At 42.0% G+C, this 23776-nt stretch overlaps 1 long non-coding RNA gene across 1 annotated transcript; it reads right to left on the bottom strand.

Moving 5' to 3' along the window:
- Window positions 1-11217: 11217 nt before the first annotated feature.
- On the bottom strand, window positions 11218-23336 carry LOC121070930. Its single transcript, XR_005820300.1, has 3 exons — window positions 23208-23336; window positions 16237-16239; window positions 11218-11230 (listed from the first exon to the last, which is right to left on the bottom strand). It is a non-coding gene; the product is annotated as an uncharacterized LOC121070930 (long non-coding RNA).
- Between the last annotated feature and the right edge of the window lie 440 nt (window positions 23337-23776).

The following is a 23776-nucleotide window of genomic DNA, read 5'->3' as shown; positions in this document are numbered from 1 at the left end:
TAGTCGCACACTGGAACAGGCTCTCCAGTGAAGTAGTCACTGCACCAAGCCTGTCTGAATTTAAGAAGAGATTGGACTGTGCACTTATTCACATGGTCTAAACTTTTGGGTAGACCTGTACGGTGCCAGGAGTTGGACTCGATGATCCTTATGGGTCCCTTCCAACTCCGGTTATTCTATGATTCTATGATTCTATGATTCTAAGTAGCGGTTAGCCTGCAGCACTGCAAATGGAAGCCCTGTAGAATTGTACAGCTTAAAGCATAGAAGGCACCTGGCAACAAAATATGTAAGAAGTCTTTGGACTTAGAGAGCTATGAAATGATAGTGAGGAATCTGAATTAAAAAAAAAAAAAAAAAAAAAAGACAACCTATAGGTAGAAACAAATCTAAAATCCACAGGAGTCTTTCTTACTTAAAGAAAATTATTTTGATCCAAAGTACTTCTGCCCTGGGTATATGTCTGTCTATATAGCATGAAAGTATGTCTGTCCTTATCCATCAAGTCCTTTCTGCAGTAGATTTTACTCTTTTGTGCTTTAATGTGACAAATAGCACTATGCCTGAATTAGCAGTCAGGGGTCTATTCATAGGAATTGGAAATAGTGTGATTTTTTGGCAAAGCGGTACACAGGGGGTCTCAGCTCTCAAATTCACTGGCTCTGTAGTTGCTCCCTTTTTGTGACAACATTTACCTCTGAGAAATATATTGAAAGAAATTATTTCACAGTTCCTCACACATGACAGAAGAGTGAGCAAAGACATGAATTTATCTTCCATCGGCACTTTCAAGTTTATGAAAGTTCAGTGTATCAGCATAAAGCTTATGCTTACATGTTTGTTTGTTTGTTTGTTTGTTTTTACTTTTGCAATATGAAAGGAAAATAGTGTCCTGAAAAGGAACACTAGCTATAAGGATACTGTTCAAAAAGTGCTCCCTGTGTAGTAGAGAGAATGGGGAAAACTGCAGTGAAGAAAAACAATTATAAGATAAAACTGCTCTTAGATGCTGGAGCCTGTTGTGCCCATTTCAGAAGAATGCTGGGACAGCTATTATGTATTGAAATAAATTTTCCCCATTTTTACCCCATTTTCTGCTGAGAATTCTGTCCAAAGCTATTGCTTGAATACTCTGATTCAGTATACAGGGACAATCTCATCTTCTTGCATGGAAAAGGTTAGGAAATCAGAAGTGGGGAAAAAATTCACCCAAGCAGTTCTATGTCTCAGGAATGAAAATATGATTCTAAAGTCTGGCAAAGGTTTTTGAAAGAATGTGAAAAGTGTAGTCTGTACCTTGTCAATTCATTTTCTTTGCATTCCTACCTATAAAAGACTGTCTCATTCAATGAACCATCATCCACCTTTTGTCTGCAGAGTTCCACCATCAAAGGAGGACACACATAATGCAAGATCCCACAGAGACTTCTCTTTGTTCACTTTTGCATTTTATTCTTAAGAATATGGATTTTAAGACCAAAGAGGACCATTAAATCATTTTTCTGATGAACTTCAGCCGGAGAATTTCACTTCTAATATGTGTGTGTGCCAGGTAGCTTGTTTGACTAAAATGTTCCTTTTGGAGGGGTGTTTGGTCTCCCTTTGGAGCCCTCAAGAGGTGCATAGCAATTTTTTTTCCTCAGAGTCACTGCCAGAGGTTGATATTCAACAGTGCTAAAAGACAGTGCCTTTTTTGTCTTGAATGTCATTAACATTCTTATTATGCCTTTTACTTGTATTTCAGATTCATTGGTTTCTGCTGGTCTCCTGCCATGACAGTAGAAATGGCTTCCATTTTTCTTTGTGAAGGTTCATGTTTGCAGAAGCTGTGGGTTTAGCTTTCCTTTACATCATGTCGTTTCCTGTGCTCAGAGGTACCAGATTCCACATAGGCATCCAGATAGCTACAGGTGCAAATACTGCACTTTGCACACAGAGCTGAATTAACCTGCAGGCAATGGCTCCCAGTTCATTCCAGTGCTCACAGAGTTTCCCCTTTATCCCAGCCGGCTGGGTAATTCATAGTACAGACTACACTTCAGTCTGAACTGGCCATAGTGACCTCTTCCCCATACTAGTTTGTGAGAACTGTATTCATTACCACCACCAGGATCTGTTTCCTTCTCTTCCACAAAGCATCCAAATCACAGCGCAGTTGAGGTTGTGGTCACTTCTGGCGGTCATGTGCTCTAAACCCCTGCTCGAGCAGGGCCGTCTGGAGCCAGCTGTCTTCAACTGTGTGCAGTCAGGTGCTGAGTATCTCTGAAGACAGACTCCACAGCCTCTGTGGATGGCCTGAGCTCAACCACCCTGACAGTAAAACAAGCAAACAAACAAAACCCTGCAAAACAGGACTTGTGGCATTCCTGTAGTTATTATTCATGAGGTGGCAGTTGCAGCTCAGACTGGTTGGTGCTGCTAAGGCAGGGACCACTCATGGAGGCAGAGACAGAAAACTGAAATAGGCAGCTGGTAACCAAGAACATGCTGGATGTAATGTGTTTTATGCCACTAGGTTATTACAGACCTGTAGGAACCATCCCTTAACCTTCAGATCCTCAGGTTTGCACGGGTTGATTAGTTCTCTTGCTGCCTCTTGAAATGCATAAATGCAAATTAGACCTCAGACATTTGAGAATGCCACTTATCTTCTATGCATGTCTCTATAAAAAAATTTAAAATCTGTGTTATGAGCATCAGAAGTGTTAAAGAAATTATTGTTGCAGTCTTGGAAATTGCTTTCTTGCCTGCCAACAAATGTTTGGCAAAATGAATTATTGGAACTCAGTCTGTTGGAAACAAAATGTCTTTGCTGACAGAGACAATCCAGAATGTTTTACAGAAACTGATCTACCTTGTTAGAATTCTGTGAAGAAACTTCCCTGTTCTTACAGCAATGACAACTTTCACTACAAAGACTTCCTTTTTATCTGCCATTCTTTCTCTATGCTTTGTAAACTGGCACATTGTTCTCTGTGCTTGCCCTTGAGTGTGAGTATGCAACTTGCGGAAATTATATTACTATATTTTACAAAATAAATAAAGGAATAAAAAAAAAATATAATTCTGCTATAGAAAACCTGTAGCTTATGCAGGGTCCTAAATCAGCTCCCAAGAAGATCATCATCCTTTCTTCACTGTGCTGCTTTTTGTCTCCAAAGCATGTGGATGAGCATGCCAACAGTCTCTCAAATTCCCTACTGTCTTCCCTTGGCCAGGATTACCCTTTCTACCTGTACTCAGAGGCTCTGGGTTTGTTCCTGAATCCACCTCTCCTTCAGCCAAGCTCCATCCATGCAGCTCCTGAGCTCAGAGATCCTTTACAGTCTTCCCCAGAACCACCTACAATGCCTCTATTGCTTGTAGGAGCTGTATGAGCTTTTACTCTCAGCTCTGGCATACAACCACAGTACTGGTCTGTAAAGCAAATCCATGTCGCTGCTAGAAGAGATGGTCCTCACCCATGTTCTCATCTACATGGCTTTTGCAGCTTCTTCACCTGTCCTCTCCTCCTCCAGTGCTGTGCATTTAGGTGGGTGATATCACAGAAGTGGACAGAAGGAGCAGAGCAGTCCCCCTAGCTGTCTCACATGCACACTACTGTTTGAGCCCTGGTGCAAGGAGAGCTGTGGAAACAGCCTTCTTGGTGCACTCCCTCCTGCACACAGCTTCGAGAGCCCGTAAGAGACACTGGGACTGAGCCACCCTCTGCCTCCAATGGCCTTTGCTGCTGCACAGTCTGTAAAGGAACTCACATCATTTGGCTCACCTTTGGTCATCTCCCATAAAGGATAATGGAAAGCTTCACTTATTCAGTTTAAACACAGAAAATCACTTTTCAAACTGCCAGCAAGTTTACAAATCTGCTTAACCATAGGAGATGTGAAAAGGCAAGTAAAGAAGCCTAGGGGAGTTATTTACTCTTCTCTGCAAAAACAGGAAGGAGACACACATTATGTTAGGTTAACCAGCAGGCACAGCCCGTCTTTCTGTCTGTCTCTGGTTCATCTCTTGCCCCACTCATCCAATGACGGGAAGCACCTGTCACTGCAGCACAGGCACATGTCCTGCTCCATGCACAGTAATGCTGATTGGCACCAAAGCGATGCTCAGGTTGATCTGCTTCTGACAGAGACATTTGTTCCATCACGAAATGTTTCTGTCAGGTTCAAGGTTCACAGCAGACAGCTGGGTCATGGTGATCTGTAGTGCTAATGCTGAGGAGTAATTTGTGATGGAGTCCACACTCGGGGAGATTTGTGACCCAGCCTGTTCATGTATTTTGTATGCTTCTCTATCTTGTTTTCTTTTTTCTTTTCTTTTCTTTTCTTTTCTTTTCTTTTCTTTTCTTTTCTTTTCTTTTCTTTTCTTTTCTTTTCTTTTCTTTTCTCTTCTCTTCTCTTCTCTTCTCTTCTCTTCTCTTCTTTTCTTTTTTTCTTTTCTTTTCTCTTCTTTTCTTTTCTCTTCTTTTCTTTTCTCTTCTTTTCTTTTCTTTTCTCTTTTCTTTTCTCTTTTCTTTTCTTTTCTTTTCTTTTCTTTTCTTTTCTTTTCTTTTCTTTTCTTTTCTTTTCTTTTCTTTTCTTTTCTTTTCTTTTCCTTCCTTTTCTTTTCCTTCCTTTTCTTTTCCTTCCTTTTCTTTTCTTTTCTTTTCTTTTCTTTTCTTTTCTTTTCTTTTCTTTTCTTTTCTTTTCTTTTCTTTTCTTTTCTTTTCTTTTCTTTTCTTTTCTTTTCTTTTCTTTTCTTTTCTTTTCTTTTCTTTTCTTTTCTTTTCTTTTTTCTTTTCTTTTCTTTTCTTTTCTTTTCTTTTCTTTTCTTTTCTTTTCTTTTCTTTTCTCCTTTCCTTTCCTTTTCCTTTCCTTTCCTTTTCCTTTCCTTTTCCTTTCCTTTCCTTTCCTTTCCTTTCCTTTCCTTTCCTTTCCTTTCCTTTCCTTTCCTTTCCCTTCCCTTCCCTTCCCTTCCCTTCCCTTCCCTTCCCTTCCCTTCCCTTCCCTTCCCTTCCCTTCCCTTCCCTTCCCTTCCCTTTCCCTTTCCCTTTCCCTTTCCCTTTCCCTTTCCCTTTCCTTTCCTTTCCTTTCCTTTCCTTTCCTTTCCTTTCCTTTCCTTTCCTTTCCTTTCCTTTCCTTTCCTTTCCTTCTCATAGTGAAGAGGAGCATTCAGTGGTGCAGAGGCTGGCACCACTTGCAGGCAGAGGCTTCCAGTCCCAGAACCCGGTGCCCTGGCTGCTCTCCATCTACAGCGCCATGGGCCCTGGATTCAGGGAAGGCTGGCTCAGGACTAAGGCTGCAACTCCCAAGCATCCTCCAGCACCATTCCCCACACACCTCCCAAGGTGAATGCCCAAGGTATCAAGGTATGGTGTGGGCAGCATGCCCCTCTGAGCAGAGGGTTGCTGCCCCCTCTCTCCACCCCCCCATCCCCTGCCTGCCCCACTGCCTGGACACCTCTCAGATGGAGGATGCTGCTCTGCAACCTACAATACATTGATGGGTTACAAGCCAAGGATGGAATTTGCATGAAGAACGGTGCTTGGATGTGCATTTTTTAGTTGTCTTCATCCATCTGGTTTTTATGACTTTTTCCTCAGTTTGAACAATAAGTATAGTACATTTAAGAAGATCGTGTCTACCAAGGCAGCAAATTGACTGTAAGACTTCACTAGTATATCTGGTGTGCCATTTATTATATTCACAGCTGAAAGAGCCTAGATTCTGGCAGCATCCAGGCTATGCTGGAATGCATACATATGGTTCACATATACCCATGTCCTGCAGGAATGCATGCACATGCAAGTCTATAAAGAAGGAGGATCCAGAATACCTAAAAGCCAAGCTCTCACCAGAACTGATAGTTTGGCAGGTTTTCTATTTAGGTGATCAAAGCAGGCTTCAGGACAACTTTCCAAATTACTTCAGTGGGAAAAAAAAGAACGTTTATATTCATAGGCAATGATGGGTTGGTATTTGACAAGATGCCACATTAGCCCTAGCATCAGATATCTGTTGCAAGATTTCCCTGAAAGACAGAAGGGTGGATAGGTCTCATACTGAGGTTTCTGAATTTCTAGTTCAGTGGTTTTGAGTGTGTGATATAAAAATCTCAGCTTCACCTCAGCTGCTGCAAAGCTTCTCCTCTTTGGCATGCTGGAAGAGTGTTTGACCAAAGATTCAGAGGCATGAGCATGAATGTAGAACTCAAGCAATGTTCATTGAAGGAACATCAGGGTCACACATTTGAAAAACCAGTCTTAAGCCAGCCACCCACCTCTCTTTATACAAGCCACCAGAGGCACAAACAGACACCTTGCTCTAAAGTTCAGACCTCCGAAATAACAGCTTGTGTTATCAGCTGATTCAAAAGCCTTCACCAGCTTTAACCTTGCTCATCAGCGCTAGACAGCAGCTTTGGTTGCCTGACCTCACAGCAATATCATAGCTGTGTACTACACCCACATTACTGGGATAGTGCTTAGTCCTGTGTTGGGCTGGCAGGATGCTGCAGAAGGCTGCAGGACTGCATCGCCAGCGGCTGGGAACATCTGGCAGGTGGTGTCAAACTGCCAAGGATACTCTTCTCTCCTGAGAGTCGTCTTAGGTATCTTTTCAAACTGAAACTGGAAACAACAAGCTTTGTAGGAGCAAAAGATGAAGAAAAACTCGTATATGCTTTTATATTGACACAAGTTTTTAAACTTTCAAAATTATTCCGGACATTTTAATGAGGCAGTCAAATGGAAAGAGAGTTGCTGTATATATTTAAAGCTTTTACATTCATATATTGTTATTCTTGCACCATTGATTCAGAGTGCTTGCTTTAGTGTTTGCCTTTTTGTTTTTTGATCAAATATTTTCTAGGTCAGAATTCTTGATGCCTGAAGCTTGCCCTGTGGCTCTTAGAGCAGCTACATGACCAACCTTTTTAATGAAGTAAAATAAGTAAGCTCATGAAACTTGTAACGTGGAAATTGGTGCTGCTGCCCAGGTCAATGGTGAGAGTGGTCACTCAGTCAGCTGCACATCTGCTTTAACACTCTCTGAGCCCACTCTGCAGGTTTCCACCATTTACAGACAGACAGTTATATAAAAGACACACACATATATATATACGGACTTATACATATATGTGTATATTTGTGGGTGTATGCATATGTGTATGTTTATGACTCTGCGTGGTAATGTTCTAGGAGACACATCTGTACCAATCAGCACTGTTCCTACCCTGCTCATACATATTACTTCATCTGCAAGAGCACAGGATCACTGAGGACCGAGTGGGCTATTGCCCCCAGCCCTCACTACTGCACAAACTCCCACCATACAGACCTCTGCAATTCTGTCATCTTCTCATGCAACAGTGAGTGGATGGTCTGGCCCCAATACTGTCTTATGAGACCCTTCCTGAGTCTTAGCACAATCGTGATTAAAAGCCATTCAAATTACAGCCTAAATATGCCCATATATCCATGTGCTCAGAAGCCCATACATTGGCTATTAGAAAAGGAGACCTTCTTTCTCCCTGGGATTTACCTCCATGACCATACACAAACAGTAACCTAACTGTCTCTTCCATAAAGCCAGCCTCTCTTTGGGTGATGCAACATGATGAAGATCTTTCTGCACAGAAACCAGCACAAAAAAAATCTGTACCATCTTGAAAGGTCTTTCCCACTCTGGCCATGTAGCTCTTCACTCCCCTAAGTAAGAAAGAACAAGTGTCCGTGGGCCCTGCAGCGAGCAGTGCTCTGAGGCCACCAGCACAAGTGTGCTTTCCAGGCTGGTCATGCTCTGGGGCCGCCGCTGTGGTTCCCTTCACAGCCCAGCCGCACACAGCAAGGCAAGGAGCAGTGGGGAGAGAGAGAGGAGGACAAAGCCTGCAGGCAGCTGGCAATAAGAAGTGAACAGCAGGAGAGGAGAAACCTCTGGCTTGCTATCAAATAAAGTGTATTATTTATTACTTCTGCAGTTTCTTCCAACAAGAGTGGCTTTTCATACTTGATATCATCTTGTCATCCTCCTTGACATCTCTTCCTATCTGAATGAATCTTTTTGGACACAGCTGAACAAAATTATCCAGTCTTACAAATTGACTTATGTGTAATGACAACCCTTTTTTAGCAGAGAACAATCTCTGCACTCATTCTTGTACCTCATTTGCTACACAGTTATCCACAGTCCCTTGTGATCAGAGCACATCCTGCCCCATCTTAGTCAATTCCAGCTAACGAGATCCAGCTTATTAGGAGAAATTCCTACAATTCATTGCTGAGAGCATGCTTTTGCCAATTTAAACCTGTACTGAATGCAGCCCACATCACTGTTCTCAAGTTCAGTCCATAGCTCCACAACAATAATTTCCTCCTCCTTTGTCTCTGCGATGCGTCCAGGTCTCTCATTGGCACTGTCTTTGGCACGCTCCTGACCAGGGCCAGCCCCAAGACGAGTCCTGGAGGGCAGCTGCAGACCAGGGCTGACACCACCTTTGGAAACGTTGTCACTGCCCCTCAGGCCTCCCTTTCTGGCCAGTCCCTGCCTGCACTCGGGCTTCAGGCATGGACACCAGGCACTTAGTGTCAGATTTCTGTCCTCTCACTTCCCTCAGCCCCTTGGCACCAGTTTGGGCCAGGGGTCCCTGCCAGCAGTGGCAGCACTGGTGGCCTCTCCCACCACCAACACAGCAGAAAATGCATCACATGCGTGATTTTGCAAGATCTCCTCAAGAACTGCTGTTCAGAGGACATCAAGTTAGCAACATCAATTACAATTGTTTTTAGGCAATGGACAGATAAAATATAATTATTTATTAATGGAGAGCTGATTTATTTTCTGAAATGATTTTGTTGGGATGAGAAATAGGGATATTATCTGTATGGAAAATGGACAGTATTGGGTAACTAGCGATTTAAAAAATATACTTATGGCAAATAAATTTTCAGAGACTCTGAGAATGTCTTCAGTTTTTATCTCATAATGCTGGCAACTAATGTACCATCATTTTAAATTACTGTTGCATACAAGGAATTGAAATTAGACCCTATTGTGAGGAATTGCATTAATTTTAATCTTGTAAGTGTTGTACAAAAGAAATAGCTTTTGTCTGCTTAACCAGACTGAAGATACCTGAATCGTTCAGATGTAGGGCATTGACTTCTGAAAATAAGTACAGTCTGTGGTGCAACAGTATATTCAAAATTAGATATTAAACTATCAGATGATGCAAATGTTAAAAGAGTGTCTTGGTAAGCCAAGTCACCCACAGGACAGCTCTTGCAAGTGTTTTGTGACAGTACCAGTCAGATCTTAAATCCTTTGGGAAAAAGGAATAAAAAGCCAACACGTTCAAGCTACAGAGGAGCATGGGCACATGTAGGTGTGCTGAGCCCAGTCACATCCCATTGCTGGGAGCTGTGCAGTGGACACCAGATGAAGGTGAGGTGGAGGGTGGTGCTCAGCAGTTGTGTTCATGGATAATCTGGATGTTTCAGCTGGTGAATGCACTGGTACTGATATTTGCTTTGCTTTTTACCAGGCATGTGTAGTTGGGTTTTGTCACGTGAATGCTTGACTGTTTCAAGCTGAAGTGGCAACAGGCAGTTGTGGTGAAGGCCAAGCAGGGTGGTGCGGGAAGCAGCACCTTCTCCCTCTGCCCCACCTACAGGACAGCTTTTCTATAATGATGTGAATCCAGAGTGGGGACTTTTAGTTTTTTATTTTATTTACGTTGTTGTTGTGCAGGTACCGTCTAGTTGTAACAACAAATAACTTAATACATTGAGCCCAATAATACAGGCTTCAACAAAACAGAGTTTATTACTAGCATATTTAAAACATCTCTACATAACATCTGAAGTATATTTTCTGTTCTGGAAACATTTTCTGTTTGGAAACTTTTTTGTTTAGTTGGTTGGTAAATGAAGAAAAATACATTTTGAGGAGTAAGCAGGAGGAATGACTCTATTTTTTTCCCTTTCTCTTAAAAGCTGATTCAAATGTCTTTAGAGGAACGTGGAATGCTGAAATAAATTCCTGGGAGAGAGATGGAGTAATGGTCCATGTAGAGAAAATCAATGATAAATACAAAAAGCAGTCATTGATATTACATTTATTTTATCTAGATATAACACACATTTTTTGTTTGTAAACAAGACAGTACTTACATTCTTAAATTCAATTATTTTATGTTTATTAGTCACTGAAGAATAAGAAAGAACTCATTTTTTTAAATTCTCATTGCTGATTCCAAACAAAATTATTTAGAATGTATTGCATGTCATAATCACAATGTACTGTGTACTTTATTGATAATGTTACATGTGTTTTTCTTAGCAAACCTTCACTTCAAGCTCTTGAAGGATTTTTATTTATTCATCTGTATACAAAGAGTCAATCTCAAAGCAGTATCTACCCAGGGTACTTTAGCATTCATAAAGACAATTGCAATGAAACACAAGCCCAAGGTAGCTTGGGCTACCAAGCATTGCTACCAAGCATTGCTACCTCATTGGCAGCCCCACTCAGCACTGCAGTGATGCACAGAGACAAGATACAGGCATTCCAAAAGAAATGCATTACAGGTGATGAGAACAAGCATATCTATCTCAGCACAAAACTGTTACTTGGTGTATGGCCAAAGCCAGCTGACTTCCAAAGAGATGCAGGCACACCTCAAGGGCTTGTACTGTGCTTGAACATCTCATTCCCATAAATATAAGTCACAGATCAGCACTTTTCACCTTCCAAAGCATAAGCATTTCTAGGTAGCTTTTTTAAAACAAAATTATTCTGTAAATAATATCATTTGCTCCTCTTAATATCTACATACCATAAATAATGCCCAGAGTGAACTCCTATCTGTTTCTGCTAAGCAGAAAGTGTATGATGCCCAGTTAGTCTGATGATTTAAGAGATGTGTCAATCACATCCGGAAATGCTTTTGGCATTCAGAGAGGTGATGGAGATAAATGTTAGGTTTCTTCTTTAAATATTGTCCCTAATATCTTACCTTAGAGCATCTTGCTTCAGTGTCCCACACATCAGACACATAGTCAGAAACAGAAACCAAAATCTTTTCAGTGGAAATAGGGAAAAATTACCTAGTAAAGCAGTGCTATCAGTGCCATTTCAGGATTTAGTGATGAACTATCACAGGGTGTGCAGGAATGACAAGATGCAGTTCTAACTCCAGGGCTCAGGTCCTCCATGGTTGAGCTTTACACTTTCCTTCTTTCTCAGACTCCCTAACCCCATTATCTTGCACAGCAAGTTCAGTGATTTTTGGCACACCGTGATCAAGATCATCCATTTTTCTCCACTCACAGACAGTTTCAGAGCTGGGGCATGAAGAAGGGGAAAACTGGAGGGACAGCAAGTCTGTCATGTGTCTCTGGGAATGGACAAGTAGGTTTACCCAGAGCTGGATGACTCTCTGTTGGCTCTGACTGCCTGGCAGCCCAGGCTCCCTTCTGCACCTGTTAGCTTCATTACACTTGACTGTTTCCTTACAGACTCATCCACAGAATTAACATCTGGATCTCTCCAGTAAACACACAACCCATGTTCATAGTCAAGTTTCGAATTTTGAACTAGCTCTCTTATCCCAGATTTAACATAATGAATAATTTGCCGAGTATCTTCCTGAGATAACACATCTGTATTCTGGTTTAGTAGAAGGAATTTACTGGCCAAAGCAGAAGAGAAGATATCCCAGAAGAGACTTTCACCTTCTGTGTTTGCTTGTTTATTGTTCTCTTATTCTTCTTTGAATACCTCCAAGTTCTTAATGAAGCACTAATTGGAAAAGAAATGCCCTTTGCAGCCCTGAGAATCAGAACTGTGCTTCATATCAGCCTAAACTTGATGATTGTCACTATAATTTGCATGTTACTTAGGAATGATGCTTCTGAACACCTATTTAAGCACCCCTGGAATCAACAGCAAAACTATCACATTTAATTAGCTAGGATTTTACACAACATCACATTTCAGATGTTATTTCACACTCAGAAGACTCTAAAGAACAAAGGCATCCCTGTCAGTTGTTTTGATAGACAGCTAAGCAAACATTTACCTGATAGGGAACTAGAAGATATCTTTTCAGGCTCTTTCATCTCATCTTGCTTGTACACATTTTAACAATCATGGACAATGAGTTTTTTTCCAGAAGAGGTGACAGATCAAAGCTTTGAATCAGAAACTCAGAGGTGCTCATTGTGCAGAAGGAAGGACTGCCTCCTGTGCTTCAAGGATTGTCAGATGTGCCAATAGTTCTTGCTGAGGACTTCCAACACTGTCCCCAAACCATGCCAAGGAGTGGCCCTGCAGAGGTGAGGCCACAGGATGCTCCCCACATCAGCCCCAGTATCCCAGGGCCCTAGGAAAATACTAACCCCTCCTGCACCCAAGGATTACTCCCACCGGGGAAAGACTGCAGAAGTCCCCCTTCACCATGCTGGAAGGCCTTCTACGAGGAGGTTACAGCATTCATGGATAAGGGAAAAGCAACTGATGTCATCTACCTGGAACTGTGCAAAACATTTGACCCTGTCCCACACAACATCCTTGTCTTCGAATTGGAATGTCTTAGATTTGACAGATGGACCACTCAGTGGATAAGGAATTGGCTGGATGGTTGTGGTCAAAGAGTTGCAGTCAATGGTTTGATGTCCAAGTGAAAATCAATGATAGTGTCCCTCAGGGGTCAGTATTGGGACCAGTACTATTGAACCTCTTTTTCAGTGACATAGACAGTGGGACTGAGTGCACGCTCAGTGAGTTTGCAGATGAGGCCAAGCTGAGTGGCACAGTTGACAGGCTGGTGGAAAGGGATGGCATCCAGAGGCACCTTGACAGGTTTGAGAGGTGGGCCTGCGTGAACAACATGGTTCAACAAGGCCAAGTAGAAGGTCCTGCTTCTGGGTCAGGGCAATCCCAAACATGAATAGAGGCTGGACAAAAAGTGAATAGAGAGCAGCTGTGCAGGGAAGGACTTGGGGGTACGGGTGCATGAAAAGCTCAGCCTGAGCTGGCAATGTACACTTGCAGCCCAGAAAGCCAACCGTATCCTGGGCTACAGCAAAAGTGCAGCTAGCAGGTTGAGGGAGGTGATTGTCCACCTCTTCTCTACTCTTGTGAGACCCCACCTGGAGTACTGTAGTACTGTGTTCAACTCCAGGGCCCGCAGCATAAGACACAGACCTGTTAGAGTGGGTCCAGAGTAGGACCATAAAGATGATCAGGGGACTGGAACAATTCTCCAATGAAGAAAGGTTGAGAAAGTTGGGGTTGTTCAGCGTGGAGAAGAGAAGGCTCCAAGGAGAGCTTACAGTGGCCTTCCAGTACCTAAAGAGGGCTACAGGACAGATGGGGAGGGACTCTATCAGGGATTGTAGTCATGGGACAAGGTGTAACAGTTTTAAACTACAAGGGTAGATTTAGGTTAAATATAAGGAAGATAAGGAAGAAATGCTTCACTTCAAGAGTGTTGTGGTGTGGGAACAGGTTCCCAAGAGAAGCTGCAGATGCCCCATCCCTGGAAGTGTTCAAGGTCAGGTTAGATGGGGCTTTGGGCAACCTGATCTAGTGTGAGATGTCCCTGCCCATGGCAGGAGGGTTGGATCCTGGTGATCTTTAAGGTCCCTTCCAACCCAAACCATTCTACGATTCTATTATCCTATGACTTTTGTCTTCTGGATAAAAATGGGTTACAGATTCCTCTACCATTTAACAAGGAGAGGGGGAAACAGAACAGGCTGCATGAGTTAATTCTTTTGCCAAAATAAACAATACAACTTTCCATGTAAAATAATTGGACGCTTCAGCAAAGGCAAGAAAATAGGCTACTTGTCTTCTGAGGGAGACTTTTTATGCCAGTTTCTTTAAGAATATACATATAATTCAGTAAACACTAAATCATACTTTCCTTTGCAACTACCAAGATCCCTAATTAAAACAATTTCATATTTATTTATTTATTTTTGCACTAAAACACTTTTTTCCAGAGGCAACATAAGCAAATGTCATGATATAAGAAAATCTGAGTCTGATTAGATTTGGAATAATATATGCTTCTGTAAGAAAAGGAAAATAACGTAATTTTACACCGCATGTGATACTGTTAGTGTTCCTTGTATGGCTGACTGATGATGCAATTGAACAATGAAGCGTGTATAACAACTTTTGAAATCAAATATACTATTCAATATTTGTTTCCAAAAGAGAATTGGGTATTTAAGCTACATTTTATGTTCATAAGTATTCACTCTAGTCCACTGAAGCAAAGTTAAAAGGAAGACAAAATATTTGGATGCAGCTTTTTATTTTAGTTCTAAATAAGCATTCACTGCTTTTTCGTTTTATTACTTTGTTAGAGCTTCTAGATAGGACTTGAGCCAAAAATTACCAATTTATTTTCCAAGATCATGAAACATGGAATTAAACTTTTTTTAAAAAAGCTTTACATTCTCCATTCTTTACATTAAAACCTATTTGGAGTTGTTGATATAGGAACTGATAAGTGACAGAAGGATCTTCATTAACTGATAATAACATGCTAATTAAAGACAGTTGTAATCCTGTTAGCAAAATGTCTTTTAAATGACTATTAAATATCACTAACAATGAAAAAGTATTAACATGAATATTTTAAAAATTATTTTATATTTAAATTTGAAAATAAATTTTTAAACTTTAATACAAATTGTGACTCAGTTTCCAAACATTTTTTAAAAGCCTGTGTTAGCCAAAACTCTTATTGTTTCTCTCGTTCTCATAGTAGAGAACATCTTAAAAAGGATCCAAAAAATGTTTTTCTGTTTGTTTTTGTGTGTGTGTGTGTGAAAGGAATGCAAATAAAAATTTCAGCTCTTAAGCCAGTGTCTAGAACAAATTTCATGTTGATGGAGGTATGGGCTGTTCTGGGACTATACCTACACTTTCTTGTTTGTGGCCACTTCTCTTGAACACTAAGAAATGAGCCCAGGTGAAACTGTTTCCAAGGTGAAGGAGGCCTTGGCCCACTGAACCCCTTCCTAATGGTCTTGTGTTGGGAAGGGGTTCAGACCTGATGAAGTGGTTACCAGCAGTCTGGACCCACTGCAGTTCATTTTTCTGCAGTCCTTTGGCACACAGAAGCAGAAACAACAGGGTCACACACTGTCATCCTGGGACAGGGCAGGTTACTCACCCTTCTTTGCAACTTCAGTGGAGAGACATGCACCACAGAGGTGCATGTATTTCCATGAGCATGGCTAACCTGCAGACAGAATAGAATCATTAAGGTTGGAAAAGACCTTCAAGATAGATGCAGTGTGTCCTTACTTCCCCTTGGTTTGACTTTGAACAATCCTGTTACCTCATGATTCTCTGCCTACGTATATGCATAATCAAATTCCTATGCATCTGTTTCTGGGTATTTAACTCTTTATTTTTCCTGGATAGTATGGATATTGAAGGTAAGAAAGGAAAAAATAGTCTAATGCACTCCTCTGAAGCAGAAAGTTTGAGAAGCTGTAGTCTGACAAAAAAAAAATAATCATTTTGCCCAACGTTTATGAATACATGTGGCTCTAAACTGCTCCTGAGGCTAAATAAATAAATACAGTATTCAAGTAGAAATGTTACTATTTTCATTGACACAGAGCCGAAGAACATTCACCATGAAGGACGACACTGTTGTGCTGGTCATCACAGGTCAGGCAGATCTTCTCCTCGAAGTACAATGAGCTGTAATGACGGTAAACTGTGGGGATGCCAGTGTGGGGCACTCCACAGGGGACTGGGGCGGCAGTACTGACCATGATAGACCACACATTACCTATTTCTCCTTGTCAGCACAAGGCACCAGAGAGCTCTGAATGTCACTCTGGGCAGCTTGCCTCTTGTGTGTAGTAGTGTTGTAGGGCTGGTAAGGACCCCATCCTTGAGCCCTGCGGTGGCAGAGGCAGTGTTACTGCCTGCCCAGGACAACACTCAGTTGGGCACTCTAGCACTCATGCTGCTGCCCTCCTGCCTCAGGAAATGGCTACTGTGGTTTATGCAACTGTTTTCATTGTGCTTTGTTTCTGAGTGTCTGTGAGAATCAAAGGTCATCTTATGGTGATCATTGATTGAAAGCAATCTATTCTTTTGATTAAAACACTAGTTAGATGTTAAGACATCCAGGCCATGCACAGACTCCTTTTCTACAAAAAAGGGAAGATTCTTTCTTCTGTCGTTCCCTTCAACACTGTGTGTCTGGAGGATGAACTCTCTGGACAGAAGCTGTACAGTGCTCAGTGCAATATGGATCTAAGTTTGTACAGTGCTGATATGACAGATATGGCTAGAAAAAAAAAAAAGCTCTGAAATGATGCGTGTGAATTTAGAACTAGAATAAAGGTTAATTCACAATACTTTGTCTGCCTTCAGGTTTGGCTTTTGTGGGCTGAAGTGAATTTGTGCAGAGAGAAATTGTTCACTTTAGATGCTCTGTGCAGGAATTATTTGCATGCATTGTCTAGGGAATTCAAATGGCAGAAGCTCTTTTTCAGTGTTCACCTTATTACTGAGGTTCCTCAAGCCCTTGTGTAAAGTTTATCATAGCAGCCTTGTTACACTTTAACATTCAGAAGCTACACTCAAATTTAAAAGACTTAAACTAGAATTAACATGCTGCCTGAAACAGTCTGCCATACAAAGTAACTGCTATAAGGTTTCAAGTCACAGAATTACTGTGTGAATAGTTCACCTCTTCTGGCCATAGCTGAGACATCCTTCAGAAATCTGCACTTGCAGACAGCCTAAGAAATTGGATTTGAATCTGTAACTGTTAGGGAAAAAAATAATAATAATGAAGAAATAAGTGGAGATATACTTGCACTTATTTCCAGTTCCCAGTCATGCAGAAATTCCCTATGATAGGGAAAATAGTCTTAGCTACACTTTCAACAGTGCAACAGTAGTTAAAAAGAAAGTGCTGACCCTTTAATCACTGTGGTTCTGCAAAATCTAAAGCAGTAATGTAGCTCTATTGAATGAATAGGGTTTTCAGTCATGTGCCTGATATTAGGTGAGATCTTCCAGAGAGCTGGAGCTTCCAACAGAAATGCGTGGGAGTGAATGGAGCTCCACTAGTTTTGATGTTTAATTGGTAGAATTAGGAAAATACTCCTCTTTTGACTTTTAAATGCCATTAGCTCTGATATGTGTTTCTGCCTCTTCTGCATTAAGCCAGCCCATGCTGATCTCAGAAGGAAGTTTTAACAGTGCAAGCTGAGCACCAACAGCTGCAGCGTCACCAGCCCAGAAAGCATGCTGCTGAAAGACACTAGCCACACTATGTGGCATGTGAGAATGGGGTAGGAGGTAGTGTGGAGTGGGGGCTGAAGGTGCCCTGCTCAGCCCACACTGATGGAGGTGGTCCTGCAGGACCAGGAAGGGCCACCAAGGCCCCACTCTGGAACAACGCCTGTCTCCAAACACTTGAAATCTCTAATAGCCTGAGGGACAGGCACTGGCATGAGCTGGTACCATCCCACTAGCATGAACAGAAAAAAAAAAAAAACCACCAATAGCTCAGAAAACTCTGTACAGCTGTACCTGCAACTAAAGATCCCCATCAGCCTTGTACTACTCTTTTATGCCGATTTTCCACTGGTCCTCTTCTGGCTCCAAAACCATTTTTCAGGATCTTCCACTAGGAAGAAACCACAAAATTGATATCCAGAGGGTGCACAAAGGCATACATACTTGTGCCAGTGAAATTTTACTAGTTGTGATTTATATTCTTATGGAAAACATGTTGAAACTCAGAGGGTGGGATGTGTCACAAGCATTTGCAAACCTCTCCATTCGCTGCAGCATCAGAGGAGGGCTGATGCATGTACATAGCCTAGACCTGAGTGCAGGGGTTGCACAGATGCCAAAAAGACACCAAGCCATTGTCAAGAGTCAAGCCTTATAAATAAGGACCTCTTCTCATGTCCTTTCAGCTGACAGATCCTACTGAGAAAATGGCTCTGAACAGCAGCTTGTAGAGCTTTGAGCCACTAGTGAGCCTGCCCCAGGGCAGCTCAGCATGAGATGTTTAAGGCATTGTAACTTTTCTATAGTCAGTCTAAAATGATGTGTAGAATTTTATAGCAGGGATGTGGTTTTGTATTAAACTCAATAATATGCTTCAAGGGCTTTGGTGAAAGTTCCTCAGTTTAGATTTCACGGGATTAGGTAGGAGAATTAATCACTGAACTCTACAGAGTTTGTGATCACACAGGGTCCATTAAAATTACCTCTGTTTTCTCACTTTTGTGAAGTTTTGCACACAGAGTGCAGCACAGATCCAATTCTGTGTGCAGAAATAACAAATGGATTAAATGCACTGTCTCTGCAGTGGTTCTGTATCAGGTTATCATAATAAATGGGTATTGGTAGATAAAATATGAGACTGGAAAGTCACATAGACACTTGAGACAACTCATACCATGCATCAGAACATTTACACCACCAAAATAGCTGCAAACAACAGTCAGCTTCTCAAATACTTTTAACTAACTAAAACCTTGGTGTATGTGAAAACATATTATTAATCTCCTTACATATGTCGTATTATTTGTAGCAAAAGCAGGTGATTTTTTGTGTTGTTTTTTTTTTTCCACTATACTTTCAAAAAGACACAGTTCTACAGCCTTCTGACAGTTTCAAATGCTCTGTTATAGATTTCATTCCTTTTTTTTTAAGATAGTTTAATTACTTTCTATGAAAATGTTTTATACTGAAATTAAAGAGTATAGAGCCTAAGGACAACTGAAGGTAAGCTACACAGCAAAAACTATATAGTAAAACTGCTCAACAACAAAATCAGGTCCCTTAAAACAGTTCAGAATAGGACATGCCTGATTTATAGTACTTTTATCTATTTATTTTTCCTTACATAAAGCACTGAGTGATCTCAGTGATTCTGGGACCTCACTAAACTCCTAAGTCATGCAGAACTGTGCTTATATGGAAGTGTCTAGTTTGCAAAGATGCAAGTAAGTACAAGACCTGAACACGCCCCCGCCCCCCCGCAGTGTCCAAGGGATAAGGATGGAGAAGTTGGAAACTGTCAGGGAAGAACAAGAATGGCTATACCTAGAAAAATATGTGCTTGTATACATATTTTTTCACTGAGCATCTAAGCTTTTTCTGTATCTGAAGATTATCACTTCTGTTCAATCTGGCATGCAGTACTAAACACCTGGCACGTTTTGTCTTTAAATGACAGAACTGTTTAAGAATGATGCTGCTGGTGGACGCAATGGTTCCTGCTAGGACTAGCTCTTGCTCTGTATTCATTTCTTGCATCCTTTATTCCACTCTAACATGGAAATTGCTGAAAGCTTCACTAAGTCTCCATCTATAAATGCTGCTTCTCACTGGACTGGGCAGATGCTCAGAAGTTTCCACTTCAGTGTCCTGGCATTGAACACCCCCACCCCCCCACCCCCCATCACAGTCAGAGAATGGAGACTTCAGCTCAAACAAAACCAATACTTAAATGTTTGTGGTAAATATAAAATAACATCCAGTGTGAGCTCGAGCCAAAAGTCTATGCTGTCTTTTTCTAAGCACAGGTTTCCATACTCACGCCTGCTGCATCTCATGTAGATCACAGCATCATTCTGATAGACAGTAACTAACCTCCGAAGGGATGTAGGGACAATGCTCTGCTGGGATAGGGCTCCCTTTGGTCACCTTTGCCTGTCTACGGCCAATGGCTTCATGAGGCACTGGGCTGAGATGGTGCAGCTGGGGTCCTGTTCCTGCCCAGGAACAGCATTGGGAGAGTGGGATGGGAGAGGCTGGGCAAAGCAGGTGGGGTGTGAGGGGTGGGGAGCTGGACAAGTTCACCCATAGGCATCCAGGTCCAGCGCTGCTGCAGGACCAAAACACAGGGCTCCCGTGGGGCCTCTGTGCCAGAGCACCCCCTTCATCCCCCCCACACACACACCCCTAGACCTTTGGGTGGGGGTGGACTGGATGATAACAGAAAGGGCAGGGGCGCTCCAAGCCCCGCAGGTTCAGACATGGGCTAAGTGCCTGTAATGACCAAAGACTACAACAATGTCCCTGTGCTCTGCAAGGCCAGATTTGGCTGACAAGATTGCTTATAACCTTGTCCACGAAGCTTGCAAGGAAATCATTTAGTGTCAGGAGAGAACTATGTGTCACTGAGCCTGTCTGGAAGGCCACACTGCCATGTCTTCAGAGTTAGTCAGGATCTAAATGAGGCCACAGCTGATTATTGACTGTACAGTGGGGTCCTTGGAGGTGCAGGATGGCTGAGCCTCTGGAGAGAAAAGCCAAAATTCAGAATATGAGGTATCACTGTCTGTGTCCCCTGTGGCCATTTATTTTCAGTCTAGATATGAATAATGCAGTGAAGGCTCTTTTGCTGACCAGAACAATACCTCTACCTCCCCAGACTGAAATCTGTTAATTGTGTTCCACATACTTGGGCAAGAGGGAGAGTACATGAGAACACGAGCTATTTCTACTTGCCCAGAATGTGAAGACTCAAAAGCGTCTCACATGAAGTGAGCTGAAGCTAGACTGAAAAAAATGCAAATGGAGATGATGATTTAAAACCTTTTAGCAACTGACTGCCATTTAATGAAAATGCTTTTCACCCAATTGTCTCATTTAAGCAGCAGTGCAACCAGCCAAATGTTGGTCACTGGCCTCATTGCCCTTTACATGAGTCTATGGTTCCCTGTCAATATTCCCACGCTAACTTTTCCTATTCATTTAGTTTGACATATTTTTGAAAAAGCCTTTTTTAGGAATTTGTGAGGAGTTCTTCAAAGAGCAACACTCCAGAACTACTGGATTAGAAACCTGTGTGTCTAGTAATTGTCATTGCACACCATCACCCCACAGCTGTTTACAGAAAAAACTTCTATCACTTACAGACACCTATTCCACATCTGGGACATTATTCACAATATTGTGTATTCACAACATCCTGTTCTTGGGTCCCTTGCAGCTGAGAGGTGGAGTGCTGCCAACCCTTCAGAAGTCCTCAGTACCCTGGGTGTCCTCCAGTAGATGTCTTCCCTGATTACTGGTCTCGTCTTGAACCATGGATTTACCACACTGCAGAGAGTTGAGTTAGCAACAGAGTATTTGGAGACTTATTCCCAAATAGTTAAAAATTAAGTACTATTATTCAAAAGGATAGATTTAGAAAAACAGAACAAAATCACAAACAGATAAAAACACCACACAGCATGACTGCCAGATTGGACAGCAAAGAACCTCCTTAGCATCTCCAGCACATCAGTTCACTTGCAGCTCTGCAAACTATGCCGGGCCTGGCACAGCCCAAAGAGCTCTAAACCAGCACCTCTCCTGGTCTTCTCTCACGGCTGACTGCAGGGAAGGGTGGCTGGATGTCCTCTCTTCATGCCTGAAGCCAGACTTGAGAGGTGCTGTGGGGACGGCAGGTGTGTGAAGCTGCACTCAGTGGTTTTCCAGAAAACAAATACAGCTCCTTCTTCCTGTCCTCCACACAGCAGGACTACCAACTGTTTGGCAATGTCAAGAAAGCACTGTCCTACAGTTGCACAGGGAATGTGTAAATCACCATAGGTTTGGTGACTTGCACATTGTCCTCTCACTATTTTGCATTTGCCAAGGGTCCAGCTCAACCTGAAATGCACTTACTCAGTAACAGGTAACCCAGGGAGGTACAGTCTGAGAGGGGTCACCAACATCCACAGATGCTCATCCACTAAAGACTGCATGCCACATGTGAGTGTGTGTGCCTGGAGAGATCCTAACCTGTATTGGGCTAATTAATGTATACACCACACTTTTCAGAACGCTGACCGCTTAATCAGACATCATCATAAAACATTTTGAAACTAATTCTCTTCTATTCTGACTTGCCATATCTTCCCTTTTTAAAAATAAATGTCTTGAACAGAAGAATAAAATATAAACTATATAATAAAGATTACTTAGAGGTGTATTTCAGAGGTTCAGCGAGAGCTGAACCTCCCACAGAGTTGTCGTCTCTCTTTTGTTTTCCTAACCCCTTTGCCTTTAACAGAAAAGAGACTCTTTACATTGCAAAGCTGCAGAAAGCAATTTACTTAATTGCAGACCAACACATTGAGGGGCAACTGAGTTTGAGTTTGATAGCATTGATAAGAAGCTGAGAACAAAATTTGGTGAAGTTAAGATAAAGAAATATACACAGAATAAAATGTCCTTGTCTTCAGTGGTTATTGTAATACTTCTGCATGGAGTTACATAGGAAGGCAGCAATAAGGACAGTGTTATAAAATGAGAAAAGAAACTGGTATATCTAGATGATGATACAGCAGAAAGTGGATTTAGGGCAAATGAATAAGCCAAGAGAGACCTAGATGGATTTGCAGAAGGGTTATAGTTAAATGAAATGGTAGTAACTGTTTAAAGACAGCTGATTTTCAGGGTTTGTGTGGCTTTCAGAGATGAGAACTGCCACTGCATGCACAGACTGGCAAAATAGGAAAAAAATAGGAAAACAAAAACAAACAAACAAAAAAACTTTGGAGGTTTCTACTTAATAGTTTTATAATTTGTTTTTACCTTCTTTTCAGAATGCTGTATTTGATAAGAGCATGTATATTTCAAACATTTTATGACACCTCCACTTACTCCCATTGCTGCCAGCTCTGTAGTTTACAAAAGGAAAATAAGCTTCCAAATTCAGACATCTCTAACCAGACACCAATAAAAAACTCATAGTAAGGAACTGTGGAGTAATTGCCTAAGGTGACTAGGCAAATTAAACTAATATTCAGCTTTTAAAGAAAACATACAGCATTGAAGAAGATTTCAGGGTGGAGGGCAGCTGCTCTACCTAAGCGTTCCCTAGGCTTCCAACCTTAGATGCTATCACACAAGGGGAACCAGGTGTGCTGACTCTAAGGAACAGGACGGAGCATAGAGAGGAGTGGAGACACTGCAGCTTGGCTTTGTGACCAGACAGGGACCCGACTGTTCTTGTGCACGCTGAGACCGATAAGCTGCACATTTGCTACCCGGAGCCAACGACCTGTCATGTTTTTGACAAAACGCCGTAGTCTAGGGAACTTTTGCTCATTCTAGTATCATTATAATACCAAAACACACCTCCGTCCCAAAAGCTCCCCGCCTCCAAGGTGTGACCACCCCTCACTGAGTACGTGCTCTGAATTTCTTGGAGCCTACACCTTTAAACGAAAGCAAGAAAACTTTTCACCAATCATAACTAAGGTATGCCTGACTAGAGTCATTCAAGCTCCACCTAAAAGACAGGAAATAATGTAAATTGGCTTAAGAGAAAGGGGATGTGAGGGATGTGAGGGAAGATACCATTTGAACTTCTGGGATCAGTCAATGGGCAGAGCCTCTCTCCCCCCCCCCCCCCGCTCCCCCCCTCCTGCTCCCCCCCCCCCAACACACACACACACACGGGATGCCTTTGGGTAACATTTGAACACTTGGCTATACCAAGTGCCTCCCCAGGAAACTTAGAAATCTCTCTAGAGTCTTTGTGCCTTTTAACGCGTTAATAGCCAGGATGAGTACCTGTGTATTTCATGCATGCTCGCTTGCTTTTGCGGACAGTGAATTTATTGCTGGCAATCCAAAGAACCTGTGTCCCTGTTGCTGTAATAAACTGTCCTTGATTGCATTGTTCCTAGCCATGACAGTTCTCATTGAACGCGACTAGCGTGAGGGCATGTTAGGTTATTTGTGAATCCATGACCGTGATATTTCCTTACCCTGAACCTGAC

Source organism: Cygnus olor, chromosome 5 (genome assembly GCF_009769625.2).
Source record: "Cygnus olor isolate bCygOlo1 chromosome 5, bCygOlo1.pri.v2, whole genome shotgun sequence".
In the NCBI taxonomy this organism is placed as follows: Eukaryota; Metazoa; Chordata; class Aves; order Anseriformes; family Anatidae; genus Cygnus; species Cygnus olor.
This window is presented reverse-complemented; position numbering and strand designations above follow the sequence as displayed.